Consider the following 13,815-nt stretch of genomic DNA (forward strand, 5'->3'; position numbering starts at 1 on the left):
TCAGCCCTTCATGGCTAAGGAACTAGACCATCTATTCATTCTACTTAGAGGTTCTTACCCAATAACCTTGGTTACATTGACCTGAAATTGAGTCAGATTCAAAGACTGATACAAGAAATTTTCTCACAGTGGTGCACCTCAAGTAATCTGTTTTATGTGAAAACTGGCCCTGGACTAATCAATCAGTTTTCACATTTCATTTCCATGTTCCATTGATTCTTTTCAGACATTTTGGGCAAGGGAGCATCTCATTTTCTGAATTCAAGGAACTATTCCTGTTCACTCTACCTTTCTCAACTTGGAAAATGCCTAGCCTTTAATACTACTGGAATTCAGATTACCTGATGTTTTATTCTTTCTTTTTAATTAACATTTTAAATACTTAAAAACTTCTATCTCCCCTTGTATTCATGGTGAAGGCCTAAGCTAAGCAGATCTGATTTCAGTTTGTTAGACAATTGGAATACATTGGTTAATGAATCTCAGAAGATCAAATCAATGTTTTCTCAATCATCTATATTATGCTTTTGTAATTTCATGAAATCAAAATTATCACATAAATTTTTAAATAATTTACTAGAGCAGAGCTATTATTTAGTTAAACTCAAAAGTGTAAAGATAGATTTAATGCATTTACATAATGCTATCGTAAAAGTAGTCATGATAAAGACATAAACAGAGGAAGTATATCATTCTTAAAATCATCATAAATACTTATAATCCTGAAAATTGTTTTCAGAGCCTCATCTAAGTGCTAATATTTTGCCTCATAATCATTTTCCTTAATGAAATTTTCTGCCACCTTTCTATGCTCCAGTCTTTTCAAATTGTGTTAGTCTTCAAGTGCTTTTTTATTCTGTCTTCAAGAATCTTTGTTCAATGTTCTTTTGATTACACTGTGAGAAATTTTATGTTTGATATTTCTGTTTTCCAGTCCTTTGTGTGTAGAGGGGATTGTTTGTTATAAATCTGCCATATACAGTTAAGTGTGTAGATATCTTTATATTGCCATTCATTTATTTCCAAAGAGCTAGTATCTCTAATTTTCCTAAAGTTTTATTCAAATCATTATTTATAATTTTGTTAGACTTGTCTGGGTCTAAAAGTTGAGATTGAAGTCCCTAACTGTTACAATTCTCCATATATTTCTCCTTCCAATCTGATTATTTTCTCCTTTCCTCCAGTACTGGGGTAAGAATGGAAAATTGATATAGTGAATAAGATTATTTCAATCAAAGATTTTGAATTAAATAAGTAAACCTCTTTTAAGTGTCATTGACAATTACCATTTCAGTTGAACTTGGAGCAAGAGAGACCTGGAGAAGTGACTGGGACTGATTGGTGGGATGAAGAATTGCAGTACTCAAAACAACTCACAACTTGTGCTTAGGGTGAGGATATAATTTCTCCTGATTCTCTTCTCTTGGAATGAATGAGGAAAAGACTATATGGCATCATTTGTTCCAGTGACTTTTGAGTGTCCGTAAGCATGCAGCAGTTTTTAGAAAGCAATGTTAGGGGTTTCTAGGAACAGAAACTCAAATCCTGACCAAGTCAAAGCAAGTTGAGGGTCCTCTGGTCTCAAGGATTTTCCATACCAGGCTCCTTTCAAGCTCAGTCAAATGTGAGTAGCTCTGAAGCCCTCTGCTGGGTACTGGGAGCTTCTTTTACATTCTGACAAGAGGTTTCTGAATTTCATCTGACCCAGTATCAAATGGAGTTGCCAGTGTGGTTGTATGTCACCGATACTGGAGTAGTGAGCTTCACATCCACCTGGTCCTGTGGTCAGCCAGGGTAGGTCATAAACTTGTTTTGCCACAACACTGTGGTATGCTTGAGAGTCATGACCCTCCCAATAGGTAATCATCTGCCCAGGCTCCCACATCTGTGCTTTTGTGATTACACCTATCCTTCCTCCCAAGCCTTTCCTTTGCATAAAATAAAACAACTTGCTTAAAGCCTCAATTGCATAATGAGAAAAAGATATAAAAAAGTGAGTATAGAAAATAATTCCTTAAACATCAGAATTGAACAAATGGAATTGAATGACTCGTGGAAACACCAAGAATCAGTAAAGCAAAACCAAAAAATTGACACAATGGAAAAAATATAAAATATCATCTTGGGAAAACAACGGACATAGAAAATAGATCTAGGAGAGAAAATCTGAGAATTATTGGACTTCATGAAAAATATGATGAAAAAAAGAGCCTGGACATCAGGTTTTATCAAAGAGAACTGCCCAGATGTTATAGAAACAGAGGCTAAAAATATAAATTCAAAGAGTTCATCAATCACCTACTGAAAGGGACCCTAAAATCAAAACACCAAAAAATAATCGTGGCCAAATTCCAGAACCATCAGATGAAGGAAAAATTCTGCAAATTGCTAGGAAAAAAATCAATTACTGGGTCACCCAGGAGCTAGCAATGTCCATAGTAAAGGATCAAAGGTCCTGGAATATGATATTCTGAAAGGTAAGGAATTGGCTATACAGCCAAAAATAACTTAAACTGCCAAAATGAGCATTTGTTTTTTCCAGGGAATAAGATGGACATTCAATGAAATAAGTGAATTTCATCTATTTCTGATGAAAAAATTGGAACTAAACAAAACAATTGATCTACAAATATAGAACTCAAGAGAAACCTAAAAAGGTCAAAAAAAAATATTGGGAACTATACTTCTGCTAAAAAAATATATAAAGAACACATGTGTACTTTGTTCTAGAAACCAGAGGTGGAAAGGCAATTTGACCAGAAAAACGGTAATGGGGGGTTTCTACATCTCACGAAGAGGAACAGGAAACCTATTCTATCTGAAAGAAAGAAAGGAGGAGGATGAACATGGAGTGAACCCAGAATCCTACAATATGTTGTTCACAGGAAACACACTTGAAGCAGGGCGATACATAAAAAGTAAAGTAAAAGGTTGGAACAGAATCTACTATGCTTCAGGTGAAGTCAGAAAAGCAGTGGTAGCCATTCTGATCTCAGATCAAGCAAAAGCAAAAATTGATCTAATTAAAAGAGATAAGGAAGGGCACTATATCTTGCTAAAGAGTAGCATAGATAATGAACCAATATCAATATTAAACGTATGTGTAACAAGTGGTATAGCATCTAAATTCTTAAAAAAGGAATTAAGAGAGCTACAAGAAGGAATAGACAGCAATACTATAATAGTAGGAGATCTCAACCTTGCACTCTCAGAATTAGATCAATCAAACCACAAAATAAATAAGAAAGAAATTAAAGAAGTAAACAGAATACTAGAAAAGTTAGATATGATAGATCTTGGGGAAAAACGAAGTGGAGAGAGAAAGGAGTACATTTTCTTCTCAGCCATTTCTATTTTGTTTATGTTGATTGGTATAGCATCGAATAAGTAGATCAATTTAGGCAGCAAATTTTTATTATATTAACTTGGCCTAACCATGAGCACTTGCTATTTTCCCCAGAGATTAGATATGACTTTATTTATGGGGAAAGTCTTTTGTAATTGTATTCATATAGTTCATCACTTTTCCTTGGTAGATGTAATACCCGGGCTAACTTTCTGGAGGTCCTCCAGAAGGCCTTCATCTCAGCAGGATAATCACCATGAGGATGGACAGAAATAGACTCTAAAGTCTTTATTGAGTCCTTTACAGTCTGTGTCTGTCACAGTCTGACCCAGTTTCAGTTTGAGCCCGTCTCCTTGAGCAGTCTGCCAGCCTGCCAGTCTACACCAGTCTCAGTCCGAGTCTGACTTTGTCCCCAGGTCTCTCAGCCCTTAAATTCCCTATTCCAATTATAGCAACATCACCATGCTAAGTAATGAGGATATGTAAAGTAGAGAACTAATATCTCATCAATTCCACTAAATAAACATCTTGTTGTAAGTATCCTTATTTCAAGCCTCCTTCTCTAGAGTTGTGGCTCTACAGGTAGACTCCCAAATATTTTATATTTTCTACAATTATTTCAAATGAAATTTCTCTTTATATTTCTTGCTGCTGGATTTTGTTATTAAATGCTGATGTTGGGTCATGCAATTTTGTTAAAATTGTGAATTATTCCTAGTAGTTTTTAGTTGATTTTCTAAGTATATCTTCATATCATCTGCAAAGAGTGATAATTTGGTTTCCTCCTCACCTATTCTAATTCCTTTAATCTCTTTTTTTTCTCTTATTGCAAAAACTAACATTTCTAATACAGTACTGCATAACTTTATTGCCAGTACAAATCTCACCTCTGTGTCTTTTTATTTCAAGTGAATCTTAAGAAAAAAATTTGTTGTCAGAATTTCTGTGGCAATTCAATCTGCTATACCCATTTTATAGGTGACTTCATTCAATTCACATCTACACTTATGATTATAAATGGTGTATTCCATTCCATCCCATTCTCTTCTATTATCTTTTTCCATTTTTTAATCTTACTCCTTACCTCAAAATCTGTTCCCTTTCTGATCACTGCCTCCCTTAATTTACCTTCTTTCTCAGTATTTCCCCCTTTCTCTTCTACTCTTCTTTTATGTTTCTGTTAGGCAGTATAATGCTTGTTCTTGGCTTCAGATAGATACTACTTATTAGTTTAAGAAAATCTTCATTTTTCTTGTGCTTCCTAATAGTTTTAATAGAAATTGGTGTTGTATCTTGCAAGGACTTTTTTTTTTGTCTATTTAGATAAATTACAAATTGTGTTGATTTGTATATTGATGTGCTCAATTATTTTTGTACGATTTTTAAAATATTGAAATAGCCTTGAATTTTTGTATAAAATACACTTTGTCATGATGTACGATCTTTGTGATATGTTGTAGTGACTTCCTTGCTAATATTTTCCTTTAAAATTTTGCATTAATATTGGTTGTGTCCAGACTAAAGGACCTTGGTACCAGCCTGAGGCTTTTTCATAAAAAAGAAGTAATGAGGCGAGACTCACGTGGATAGTCAAACATGAAGTCCGTTTATTCCAAATTCTTTCAGCCTTGTATACCCTAATACCCTTATATAAGCAAAGCAACACTGCATGTGCTGAGTATATACTGCTCAAAATGGAACCATATAAACAATATTATATAGATGACTCTTCACCTCCTGGTATCATTCTGCTTCAATCACAACACAGGTTGTCATTGCCCCCTGACTTCCCAGGCAGGCCAAGATCCCTTAGGGGAGATAGGGAGCCAAACCAGTTGTTGTCAGCAGGAGCCCTCTGGGCTTATACCTCCCTCAGAGTTCTGAGTTTCCCCTCAGGAAATAAAAGATACATAAAACCTTAACAATCACAAGCAGCAGAATTTAATTTTTTTTAAGAAAAGAAAGTAATCATTGATTTCAAATAAAGTCAAAGCTAAAATAGTCTTAATTAAAAGAGAATAATAGGGAAAACACATTATAGGTCTGCTTTATTAATCAATATTGTTATAGACTATTTAAAAAACTAGAAAGATAAGGTTGGGATATTATTGTGGTAGAGGCGATGATGAATTGGTAGATTTAGAATGACATGGAAAGACTTGGTCTTATGAAAGATGATGTTATCCACCTTCAGAAAAAAGGAGGCCAAACAAACATAGTATAATCTTACAGAGATGCATATGAATCTATGATTCTAGATATCTATATGTATGTGTATATAGACATCGATATCTGTGCTTAATTGTAGTTTTCTTGAGGGAGTGGGAGGCTGAAGGAAATTGTACAAAGTAAAAAGTACACAGCAGCAAATAAAAGGAAAGCTACAAAGAAGCAAAGATGGACAAGTCTGAACCCAGTGTGTAGAATTTATTATTTAGACTCTCTTGAAATGGAAATGGATGTCTCACATTTTGAATCCTCTTATGTTCCACTATGTACATAGCAACTTTTTCTTCATCTTCTTAATTTTTTTTTTAGAAAATTCAAATGATTGTAAGCTCCTTGAGAGCACGGCTATCTTTATTTTTCACATTTGTATCTCTAATACTTAGAACAGTACCTGGTATATTGTAGGGGTTTAATAAATGATTATTGACTGACTGACCCTCACCATTTATACTTTTTTATATGACCCTTAACGACATCAGATTTCTGAGATCTTATTTGTTTTATCTCATCCTATTAACATATAAATCATGATTCTCCAAATATGTCCTTCCTATTAAATAAATGTGTCTTTGCATCTTTCTTTTGATGTCTGTTTCTTATCCAGAAATTTTTCTGATCATAAAACTCACATAGTCTGAAAAATCTTAAATTGACTTTTGTATATCCATATCAGTTGTTTTTTATATTTCTTAAATTTTATTTTTTTTCTTTTTTGATTTTGTTGGATATTTCTTGTTATCTTATCAAATTGCTATTCTCGGACCCATTCTAGCTATCAGGACATTGAGTGAGGTTTTCCACTGTCAGTTATAAGTTATCTGTTTTCCTTGCCACTTTTACCTCTCTAGTCTTTTCATCCTGTATCTTATTTCATTTCCTTTATTTCATTTTACTAAAGTTCCTGCAATAGTTTTTTTTTTTTTTCTCCAAAGCTTGGAGAAAAGGCTTTACTTCTCTTGGACTTACTGTGATGTCACTATCCTCTTAAAGATTTTGGCTCCTGAACTTCTCCCAAAACAAAATATTTCCATTCTGGCATTAAGAGATTTCTTTGGTTTGCCCAGCAGAAACTTTCTACATTACATTGAGCTCTTCAGATCAATAGTGTGGGCAAGATTTTTTTGGATCTCAGTAGAATGGTCCAGATGTGATTCTTCTTTCAAGGGCTTATGGAACTGCTTTGATGTCAGTGCTTAGACCACCTTCTTGTCACAGGGCTCTAGGAACTCTCCATTCCGTAGATTCTGCTCGGGTTCCCCTCACCTTGTTGCTGAGCTCATGGAATATTTCCAAACTAACCCGGACAAAACTCGTTCTTGCTTTTTGGGTAGTGAACTCTGTAGGATACAGAGTGTACATGGGGCACACTCAAAGTAGTTCTCAGGAGAAGTTTTATATCTCTAAATAGCTATATGAATAAAATACAAGAAGAGTGCATAGATGAACAATGCATGCAATTAAAAAGCTCGAAAAAGAACAAATTAAAAACCACGAGTTAAATACCAAGTTAGAAATTCTGAAACGCAAGGAGACTGATGAAATTGAAACTAAGTAAACTATTGAACTAATAACCAAAGCTGAGAGTTTTATGAAAAAAAAATACTAACAAAATATAAAAAAAACCTTTTATTTTTAATTTCATGAGATAAAGGAAATAAGAAAACAAAACCACTAGCATTAAACATGTAAAGGGTGAATTTACCACCAATGAAAAAGAAATTAAAGCACTAATGAGGAGCTCTTTTGCCCACCAGTATGGCAGAAAGTCTTACAATCGAGACTAAATGGATGAATATTTGCAAAAACATAAATTCCCCAGGTTAGCAGAAAGGAAATAAAGCATTTAAATAGCCTCGTTTTAGAATAAGAAAGTGAACAAGTCATTAATGAAAATGTCTCCGGAGCCAGATGAATTTACAAGTTAATTCTGCCAAACATTTAAAGCACAATTAATTCCAATACTATGTTAATTGGAAAAATAGGTAAAGAAAAAGGACTTCCAAATTACTTCTGTGATGCAAATATGGCTCTGATACACAAATCAGGAAGGGCCAAAAGAGAGAAAGAAAATTACAGACCACTCTCCCTAATGAATAAGGATGCAAAAAATTTAAAGGCAACATTAGCAAAGTGATTACAGCAACTTATCACCAGAAGAATACACTATGACCAACTGGGGCTTTTACCAGGAATGTAGGGATGGTTCAATATCAGGAATATTAATACCGTAATTGACCATAATCCATAACAAGATCAACAGAAATTATAGTATAATCTCAATAGATAGAAAGTAAGCTTTTGACAAAATACAGCATCATTCCTATTAAAGCACTACAGAATATAGGGATAAAGGAAGATTTCCTTAAAATAATAAGCAGTATCCTTCTAAAATCTACAGCAACAAATATTTGAAATGGAGAGAAGTGTGGCTATTTCCCAATAAGATCACAAGTGAAACAAAGATGCCTATTAGCATTACTATTATTCAGCATTGTACTGCAAATTGCAGTTTTAGCAATAAGGAAAGAAAAAGAAATGCAAAAATTAAAACGGGCAATGAGGAAATAAAATTAGCACTGTGCAAATGATTATGATATTCTTAAAGAATCTTGTAAAACAATCCAGCAATCTACTTGGAACGTTTAACAGCTTTAGCAAAGTTGCAGGATATAAAAGAAACCTACCCAAATTATCAGCATTTCTATATATTACTGACAAAGCCCATCAGCAAGAGATAAAAGGAGACATTGCATTTAAAATCACTACAGACAAAATAAAATACTTGGACTTCTACCTTCCAATATAAATCCAAGAACTTGATGAACACAACTACAAAACAATTCTCACACTAATAATTGGAAAATATTAATTGTTCATAGCTAGGCCAAGCTAATATAATAAAATTGACAATTCTACCTAAATTTGTCTACTTGTTCAGGGCCACACCAATCAAAAAGTCAAAACACTGATTTATGGAACTTGAAAAAGATGACAAAATTCATCTGAAGAACAAAAGCTCAAGAACATTTGAAAAATGAATGGGAAAACAAAAACAGAAGATGGTGGCTTATCAGTACCATACCTAAATTTATATTATAAAGCACTAGTCATCAAAACCATTTGGTACTAGCTAAGAACTAGAGTGGAAGTTCAGTGGAGTAGATTAGATGCACATGACAGAAAAATCAAGGCCTATGACAATATAATATTTGATAAATCCCTACAGTCTAGCTTCTGTAATAAGAATTCAGTATTTGCCAAGGCTAGCATTTCTAATACAATAGGAACATTGGGAATTGAATGTAAACTGTTGACAATACTATCTAGCTAAACAGGTTGCTTATACCTTCGGAATCCAATGCTTAACGTGCAACAAGAAAACTGGATTTGCACACATATATTGTATCCAGGTTATACTGTAACACGTGTAAAATGTATGGGATTGCCTGTCATCTAGGAGACGGAATGGAGGGAGGGAGGGGAAAATTTGGAAAAATGAATACAAGGGATAATATTGTAAAAAATTACTCATGCATACATACTGTCAAAAAAGTTATAAATATAAAAGTAATAAAAAGTAGGAGAGAAAAAAAGAATTCAGTATTTGACCAAAAATGCTGGAAAGCAATATGTTAGAACATTAACATAGATCCGCATCTTATACTCCATGCAGAAAAAGTCAAAATGGATACATGATTTGGTCATAAAGGAGAATACCATAAACTAATAGAATAACAAGGGATTGTTTACCTATTAAATCTTTGGAGAAGGGAGTAATTTATGACAGAAGAAGGACTGGAGAATATGATGAAAGGCAAAACTGGACAACTTTGATTACATTAAATTAAAAAGGTTGTGCATACACAAAAGCAATGGAAACAAAATTAAAAGGAAAATACAAAACTGGAGATAATCTTTATAGGCAATATTTCTGATAAATGTCTCATTTCTAAAATATATGAAGAACTGTGCCAAGTTTATAAGAATACAAATCATCCCCCAGTTGATAAATGGTCAAAGAATATCAATAGACACTTTTCAGATGACAAAATTGAACCCATTTATCATATAAAAATGCTCAAAATCACTATTGATCAGAAAAATGTAAATTAAAACAATTCTGGGTACCACCTCGCAGCTGTCAGATTGGCTAAAATGACATGAAAAGACTGTAATAATCCTAATATTTTATAGTATATCCTCAATATTGTACCTCTCATGTACCCATTTTATTCTAATTTTGGTATGAGGTGTGAAATATGTCTATGCTGAGTTTCTGGCATATTATTTTCCAGTTTTCCCAGCAATTTTTTAAAATAGTAAGTTCTTCCAGAAGCTGGAGTGTGGTGGTTTATGAAATACCAGATTACTGTAGGCCTTGATGATTATGTTGGATGTTTCTAATTTATTCCACTGATCCACCACTCTATTTCTTAGCCAGTATTAAATGGCTTTGAGGATGGCTGCTTTTTAATATAGTTTTGGTTTTGGTACTGCTAAGTAACATTCCCTTTATGTTTTTGGCATTTTGTCTTTCAGATTAATTTTGTTATTTTTTCCAGTTTTATAAAATATTTTTGGCAACTTGATTGGTATGGCACTGTATAAGTAGATCAATTTAGACAGAATATTGTCATTTTTATTGAATTAGCTTGGCCAAACCATGAACAATTGATATTTTTTTTCTTTTTTTCCCTGCCTAGCCTTCTTTTAGTATGAATTTTATAAATGTAACATTTTTTGAAAGTACATATGCATAGGTAATTCTTTTTACAACATTGTCCCTTGCACTCCCTTCTGTTCCCAATTTTCCCTGCCTTCCCTCCACCCCCTCAACTAGATGCCAGGCATTCCCATACATATTAAATATGTTATAGCATATCCTAGATACAATATATGGATGCGGAACTGAATTTTTTGTTGTTCTTACAAAGGAAGAATTGGATTCAGAAGGTAAAAATACCCTGGGGAGAAAAACAAAAATTGTTAACAGTTTACACTCATTTCCCAGTGTTCCTTCTCTGGGTGTAGCTGATTCTGTCCATCATTGATCAGTTGGAATTGGATTAGCTCTTGTCTCTGTTGAAGATATCCACTTCCATAAGAATACATCCTCATCCAGTATCATTGTTGAAGTGTATAATGATATCCTGGTTCTGCTCATTTCACTCAGCATCGGTTGATGTAAGTAAGTCTCTCCAAGCTTCTGTGTATTCATCATGCTGGTCATTTCTTACAGGTTTGGCAATTTTCAATGCTGTAAAATACCCATGCATCTATCTGGGAAATAAAAACTATTAAAAAAAAAAGAATAAAATACTTGGTGATTTGAACTGCATCCCAACGTAGAAGAATTTAAGTTTGAGTAGCCTGACTTGGGACTGGATAGAGAGATTAGAATCAGGTTGATAAGGACCTTAAATGTTTTATCAAAAGCAGAGAATCACAGGGGTGGAATTTGCTGAAACTCTAGAAACAAGTTATTGTTTATTTCAGTCCATGAATCAAAGCCACTGCTTATTTTAGAATTGTCAGTATCTAGACCAAGTTTATGGTCACTTCAAGAAAAGGACTGGAAAGACTGAATAAGCACAAGATATGACTAATGTTAGTCACCCAAGTACATGGAGCAAATAGATATTCGTAATGGGCAGAACTCTGTGTGATTGATTCAGTCCTACAAGATGTCATCTCAGTGGAATTGGGATAATTATTCCCTACTTTCCAGGTACTTAGTGTAGTTCTGAGGGTTAGCACCTACCCTACAAGATCCACACCTCTGATGGTGTACTTAGAAGAGAGTATATAAGAGCTAAGAGATCTGGGAGGGAGACAGACTCAGAGAGAGACTGAGGAGTGGAGGCTGGAGTTCAAGCTCTCCAACTCAGACTCGATGACAAGACCCTGGTGGTGGCTGTCCCGTCTCCTATCGCTCTGAGTTAAATCCTCGTTTCAAGTATACTACCTTCAAGTATACTTCTCCAAAGTCCAGCCCGCTCCATCCGCTGTCTGTGCCTGGGAGGAGCAGTCCCCCGCGCCTGAGAGGAGCAGTCCCCAAGCCCGGTCTTTATTTGTGGCTGAGAGGGCCCTGGGCCTTGGTTCTCCGTGGGTGTCTCTTCTTGACATCCTGGGACTGCTGCACCTCTCCCACGCTTTCTCTTCTGACATCACCCTCTTGCTCCCGCTTGTCCCGTGTCCCATCCCCTCAGGGTGTGGGCGAGAGTGGGGTTGGAAAAGCACCCGAGCCATGGAGGTGGAGATCCTTCCCACAGCCAAGAAGATAGATAAGATGGTGCAGAACAAGAACGCGGCCGGGGCACTGGATTTACTAAAGGAACGTCAAAACGTTCCTATGACTCTGGAATTATTGAGGTCCACAAAAATTGGAATATCGGTAAATACTGTACACAAGCAGAGCACAGATGAAGAAGTCACATCATTAGCCAAGTCTCTCGTGTCACGCTGGAAGAAGTCGGTCTCTGGGCCCTCCAAGACTGAAGAAACCAAAAAAGGGACCTGCTCACTCTTCCCAATGCAGGCCTGAGGGAAAACGAGAAAGGAGCTGCAGGAGCAAAGCAAAGGAAGAGACAAAGGCTTCTGATTCCTTCATTAAAGCTTTCCCCCGGCACCAAGCACTTCAGGTTCGGTTCCAATCAAGTGCCGAGAGTTGCTTGCTGCAGCCCTCAGAACTGGAGGTGACTACTTCGCTATTGGCGCCGATGTAGAAGAACTGGGCGCTCAGATTGAGGAAGCTGTATATCAGGAGTTACGGAACAGGGACATGAAGTATCAAAACAGGCTAAGAAGGAGAACAGCAAATCTCAAGGATACAAAGAATCCAAACTTAAGGAAAAACGTACTGTGTGGGAACATATCTCCAGATTCCTTTGCTAGAATGACTGCAGTAGAAATGGCTAGTGAGGAACTTAAAGAGATGCGCAGAAACCTGACCAAAGAAGCTATTAGAATACATCAAATGGCCCGGACGGGTGGGACCCAAACGGACCTATTTCGATGTGGCAAATGTAACAAGAAGAACGGTACCTAGACGCAGTTTCACACCCTAACTCCTTATGAACCTATGACAACATATGTTTTCTGTAACGAATGTGGAAATAGATGGAAGTTGGTTTAGAAGAAGAAATTCGCCAGATACCTGGACACTTACAAAGGAAGATTTTGAATTAGCTTTAAAAACTAAGTCAAGAATCTAGTTTCCCTGCAACTGAGATTTTGTAAAGCAGAAAAAATCCTCCGGGTTAGTTTTTGTTTTTGTTTTTGTATTCTCTTGAAAACATTCTTAGAGAGTCAGTGTTAGGTCAGATAGTGTATGGTGTATGGTGTATGTTTAAAACTTTTTTTTTCCCCATTTTGATAACGAAGTCAACATTAAAGTTTTATCAATTTCAACTGTTGGTAACTTGTTTCTTTTTCTTCCAAATGGGAAATGAACTTTAACTTTTTTTTTTTAATCTGAAACGTACACAAAAACTCTGTTCATGTGAAAGTGGAATTTGCATTTGTTTCTGTACTGCCATGTTCCTACTTTATTAAAGGAGAAGAAAGATTAGTGTAATTTTGGGATTGCCAAATGTAGTGTGGTAAAGAAATCATATTTGGACAGCTGATCTAGTTTGTAGATACCATTTTCAATGAGTTTCTCCCATTGATCATAAGGACTGTTAATAAGCCTTAGTGATTAGATATCCTTTTGCATATGTGACTAGCTGTGACCAATTGCAATTCTTGTACTTCTTAACTCTAAATTACTGCTCTTAATAGATCTTCCATGGGGGAAATTGATTTTAAATAAATTGTTGTTAAAAGTGATCAATTGTCCTTTTTTCTTTGTTTGGTAGCAGATTTTAAATTCAAATTTTAAATTTAAATTAAAAAAATTTAAATTTGAACTTCAAAAAATCCTTAATCTTGTTTTCTGTGTGATTTTGGGCAAGTCAATTAATTTCTCTCAGCTACAATTTCTTGAACAGTGAAAGGAAGAATAATAACGGCACTTACCTCCTAACATACTTCTAAAGGTCAAATGCTGTATTTTAAAGCTCTTAGAACATGTATAGCACATAGTCAGCACAAAATAAAAGTATGGTTTCTTCCCTTTATCTTGTTTGATTTTGGACATGTTTCCTTTAAAAAAAGGGGTACAAGTTGTCACAGACTCTTATCTGTGGGAATCTGTAGAGCTCCAGTAGTGTCCCTATCTGGACAGAAAGAGCAGACAT

The 13,815-nt window shown here is 35.2% G+C and overlaps 1 pseudogene; it reads left to right on the top strand.

Moving 5' to 3' along the window:
* Nucleotides 1–11,822: 11,822 nt before the first annotated feature.
* On the top strand, nucleotides 11,823–12,710 carry LOC141544983 (transcription elongation factor A protein 1 pseudogene; annotated as a pseudogene).
* Nucleotides 12,711–13,815: the final 1,105 nt, after the last annotated feature.

Source organism: Sminthopsis crassicaudata, chromosome 1, assembly GCF_048593235.1.
Source record: "Sminthopsis crassicaudata isolate SCR6 chromosome 1, ASM4859323v1, whole genome shotgun sequence".
NCBI lineage: Eukaryota > Metazoa > Chordata > Mammalia > Dasyuromorphia > Dasyuridae > Sminthopsis > Sminthopsis crassicaudata.